Source organism: Erythranthe guttata, chromosome 14, assembly GCF_056151865.1.
Source record: "Erythranthe guttata isolate IM_541 chromosome 14, IM_541, whole genome shotgun sequence".
Lineage (NCBI taxonomy): Eukaryota > Viridiplantae > Streptophyta > Magnoliopsida > Lamiales > Phrymaceae > Erythranthe > Erythranthe guttata.
This window is the reverse complement of record NC_142546.1, coordinates 7,269,994-7,275,993: the sequence shown is the minus strand read 5'-3', so window position 1 is coordinate 7,275,993 and position 6,000 is coordinate 7,269,994.

The window sequence follows — 6,000 nt, the reverse complement described above, 5'->3', positions numbered from 1 at the left end:
AGGAGCAGCAGAAGTGGTAGTAGACGCTACTATATATATATATATATATATATATATATATATATATATATATATATATATATATATATAACTACAGAAGCAATTAATTAGGACGCATCTAATCTTGACTTCAACCTTTATATATATACATCGTCCTTAATATTTTTCCAATGGTGTGAAATGACTATTTTACCCCTCTAAAATCAATACGTATTTATGGGTTTTCTAAAATCAATGCGTATTTATTTATGAGCTTTATTAATGCATGTGTCGCAATCTTAAACGATAGTTATTTTGAAGTGGAGGAAAAATTTAAGCCAAAGGAGCTCAGATGATGTGAGCGCGATATTCTGCTTCAATATTAGATTGAGATATAAATATAAATGTTGTTTCTTGCTTCTATATGAAATTAGAGATGCGCCGAGAAGAAAATGATATCCAGTAGTGGATCTGCTATTAGTGGGATCTCCTGCCAAATCACTGTTAAAAAGTGTACGAAGAATCAGAGGCGACCGGGTACAATAGAAAAGACCATGAAACAGGGTGCCCGCGAAGTATAGAATAATGCGAATGACAACATCATAATATACCGACCTCGGAGTAGACAAATATTGGATCACTTGATGGAATGTATATGAGATATTTGAACGAGTAACAGTAAGATCTTTCACTTTAAACTGTTCACTGAGAAAATCCTTCAGTTCTTGACTTCCACTAGAATCATCACCGTTTATAATCATGTCATCTACATATAAAATAAGTGAGATAGTGCATTTGTCAGTACGACCGAAAAATAAGGTAGAATCATAAGAACTGGTAGAGCAACCCAATCGAGAAGCAATATATATATAAGCCAACCAAGCTAGAACTTATAATCCCAACATAATTATATAATAATAAACACCTAAATATATATTAACAAAAAGAAAAAGAAAAGTACATAATGAAAGATATATTGAGCAATATTTCTTCAACAAAAACCAATAAAACCTAGGGTCATCAACTCTATGTTTACTCAAACAAAACCAAGGGCAATTATGGGAAGATAGCTTACAATAATTCTTAACAAAATACTTGTACTCATAGAGAAGATTTTCCTTGGTGTTATTTATATGAATATTATATATTATTGTGTGTGTGTGTGTGTGTGTGAGAGAGAGAGAGAGAGAGAGAGAGAGAGAGAGAGAGAGAGAGAGAGAGAGAGAGAGAGAGAGAGAGAGAGAGAGAGAGAGAGAGAGAGAGAGAGATGAGCGAAGGTACGGAGTTCTATAAACTGAGGAATATTGGGATCTGATCTCAAAATAGTCAACTAGAAGACTTTCCACCCTCTTCCCATTTTCCATTAATCCTTGAGGGTTGAAATTCTCAAATTTAAATTTATTTATTTTTAATTATTTATATTATTAATTAATAATAATATACATCAACTTCTCCACCACCTTCTCTCATGTTAAAACAATTTGATGATTTTAATTCAATTAATTAATATTAGCTTCTGATAGTTATTATTATTAATTTATTTAATATATTTTGCTCATTTCTTCACGCTAGAGTTCACAATTTGTTTGAAATATTAAGCATGAAACAAAAGTCTAATAATCCAAGAACGTCAAAATAAAATATAAAAATGGATATTCTAAGTATACGATTATTTGCATTTTATTTTACTTTTTTGCAAAATTAAAAATATATATATAAAAAAATGCATGGTCTATTTAGTTATACGGGTTTTTCGCCAACTAAATAGTATTTTTGGTCGATATTTGTGTAATCGATCGGATGCTTTAAATAAATATAGTACAAGACATATTTAATTAATTTAATTAGGAGTATTTTGAAAAATGTTTAAATTAAATAAAACTTTTTTTCACCAATTTTTTTTTGGAATTAATTTGAAAGACAAGCTTCCAAATGTAATTGGTTGGATCCAAGAATTGACTTTTTTTCGAATAGCGTTGACTTGTGGAAGAGCAAGCGTCGCCGCAGCTAATTCTGCCTTATTTTCATTTAAATATTTTATCATGTAATTTTATAAATATATATTAATGTGTGTGTGATTTGGAGTGACTTAGGGATCGATCATTGCATTTAATTAAAGTTTAAACAATGTAATAATCTATATAATATATAAAAGTTGAATTGCATAGCTAATTGATTGACATTTGGCAATTTCAATTGATGACATGTCTTCAATTTCATCCCAAGTGGCGAATTGGTTGGTCGAAATAAATCATCAAAAAACATGTCATCATTTTCCAAAATTAAAGATAGTTAAATATGTTTAATTATTTTATTAATATATTTATATCCTACCATATATAAAATGCTCTAAATATATCAACTTTTTTGAAAACCCTAAATAAATTTATTTTTGAATTTAATTTTATAAATAATTTAATTTTAATTTAGTTAAATTCGATTTAAAATCTTCTCTTATTATAATTGGATGATTGGTGGTGTTACGAATTTTTTTAATTTTAATTCATAAACTTGGATTTATATTAAAACAAATATTGTAGAATAAATTATTTGATATTATACATTTTACATGAACATGACTAGAGAATATATATTTTTTTTTACTAATTTACTATTATATATTAATATTATCTATAAAAAAAGATAGATATGTGTTTGAATTTACTATCTTGCGAAAATTGACACCATTTGTTATGCCATGTGTAGAGTAATATACTCCCACTTATTTATCATATTGAAAATTATACTACATGAATTTCATGTTATTATTTAAATAATTATTTTTTTCTTCACTGAAGAATCCAGTGACAATAAATTTTACGATTGATTTAACTTTTTAAATTATATACTAATTAAAATACGAATTTTATCATGATTATACTAATAAATTGAATGACCTAAGCTAAGTTTAATCAATTGATAAAAAAATGAATTGATTTTATATATTTCAAAATATAATAATTCTAAATCTTTGGTATTAAATTCATTTTTATTTAATGGCTAACATTAATAATATCAATTGTTTTGTTTAAAATGTATAATGATCGTATATACAATATATTGTATTCCACTAATAAGGATTTCATTATGACTCTAATAAATATAATTATGGAAATATCTAGATCAACACTAACCCAAAAGTATCAAAATGAGTTTGCAAATATTTATGTGCTATTTAATATTTTATTTTGATATTTATATAAATGTATTTGCTCCAACCATAGGTATTAAATCGTTGTTAATTAAATATATCTAATTGCCACATGTTATTTTCTAAATGGACACTGAGGTGGTTGAATTCATAACTCATGTTTGATATTTTATTCACCATGATTGCATAATGTATTTTTACATTTGAAAGATGAAATATCAAAATACCTCATTTCATAAATCTAATGGAATTAAAAATTACTATTTTGGAGAATAAAAATGGTGGTTAAATGTTTTGATAGCTCATTTAATAATCTCACTCGAAGTGCTCTTGCCGTATATAGTTTATATTAATAATTTACCTAATGTTTGTTTCCCTCTTACATCAACCGCTTATGGTATGATTTTTGAAGGAATTTTTTTATTACGTGAAATATTCCAATAATGCTTATTATACCCTGCACACACGACATTTCTTTATGGTACTTTTTAAATACAAAAATTACCCTCAGGTGAACTTTACACGAAATATTTATTCTTCTTAAATAACACTTTCACAATTTTTTATTATTACCATGACCACCCCTGAGGGTAATTTTTAAGTTTAAAAAATATGATAAAAGAAATGTCCCGTCTGCAAGGGTAGACTCCATATTTTTTGGGATATTATATAGAATAAAAAAGATTCCGTACAAAAATCACACCATAAGGGGGTTGTGTAAGACATAGACAAACATAAGGGGAATTTTAGTAATCACCGATAAGTGGGGGTGTTTTCTGTAATTTAGTCTAAGTTCAGGAGGATTTTCATAATTTATCTTATTAACAATGATTATTGTTCTTTTACGTCTTAATGTTTGCTTATACCCTTATAATATTTTATATAATTTTAATGTCAATTTGATAATATAATTAAATATTAATTTCTAATATATTTAATATGTGTTTTTTATGGTTCAACTACCACACATAAGATATTTGATATAAATGTTCGAGATTGAATAGAATTATTTTTTTTTATACTAAATAATAGATCATTGCAAAAACAATTGTTGCAAAATTAGAATTTTTGATTATAATTATAATTATAATTATAATTATAATTATAATTATAATTCTTTGAATTAGTATTAGTATTAATACTAGAAATAGGATTCAAATTGTAATTATGATTAATATAATATTAGGATTAGAATTATAATTAAGATTATGATTATGCTTAGTACGATAATTAGTGACATGTATTAGTATTAGGATTATGATTAGCATTAAGTTTGCGATTAGAATTATAATTAAGATTAGAATTAGAATTAACACTAGCATTAGCATTAACATTAGTATTATTAGTATTAAAATTATTAGGCTTATGATTAGTGTTAGGAATAGGATTATGATTAGGATTAGGATTAGAACTATGATCAGTGTTATGAATAGAATTAGGAATACGATAAGGATTTGGATAATATTAGAATTACAATCATAATTAGCATTAGCATAATAATTAGCATATCTAGATTACATTAGCATCAAAATTACTATTAGCATTAACATTAACAATATTAACATATTAGTATTAGTAATAGTATTAATAATAGTATTAGTTGTAATATTAGTATTAGTAATAGTATTAGTATTGGTATTAGTATTAGTATTAGTATTAGTATTAGTATTAGTATTAGTATTAGTATTAGTATTAGTATTAGTATTAGTACAAATATTAGTAGTAACATAAGTATCTGTATCAATATTATTATTGGTATCAGTATAAGAGTATCAGTATCAGTATCAGTACCACAATATCTATCAGTACCAGTATCAGTATCATTATTAGTATCGGTATCAGTATCAGTATCAATATCAATATCAGTATCAGTATCAATATCAGTATATGTATCAGTATCGGTATCGGTATCGGTATCGGTATCGGTATCGATATCAGTATCAAAATATGTATATGTATCATTAGCATTAGATCATTAGCAATAAAATTAGTTTTAGCATTTATATTAGTATTAGTAATAGTAAGTATTATTACTAATATTAGTATTAATATCAGGATAAGTATCCGTATCAGTATTAGTATCAATATCAGTACCAGTATCAGTACCAGTATATGTATCAGTATCGATATCAGTTTCAGTATCAATATCAGTATGAGAATCAATATTAGTATCAATTTTAGTATCAGTATCAATATCAGTATCAGTATCAATATTTGTATTAGTATCAGTATTATTAGTATAATATTAGTATTAGTATTACTATTTTTATCGGCATCAATATCAGTATGAGTAACAATATTAGTATCAGTATTAGTATGAGTATCATAATTAGTAATAATATTCGTATTAATATTAATATTACTATCAGTATCAATATGACTATCAACATCAGTATCAGTATCAGTATCAATATCAGTATCAATGTCAGTATCAGTATCACTATCAATATCAGTATTTGAATCAATATCAGTAAGTATTAGTATTAGTATTAGTATAAGTATTAGTATTATTAGTATTAGTATTAGTATTAGTATTAGTATTAGTATTAGTATTAGTATTAGTATTAGTATTAGTATTAGTATTAGTATTAGTATTAGTATTAGTATTAGTATTAGTATTAGTATTAGTATTAGTATTAGTATTAGTATTAGTATTAGTATTAGTATTAGTATTAGTATTAGTATTAGTATTAGTATTAGTATTAGTATTAGTATTAGTATTAGTATCAGTATTAGTATCAGTATTAGTATTAGTATGAGTATCAGTATCAGTATTAGTATTAATATTAGTATTAGTATTAGTATTAGTATTAGTATCAGTATTAGTATTAGTATTAGTATTAGTATTAGTATTAGTATTAGTATTAGTA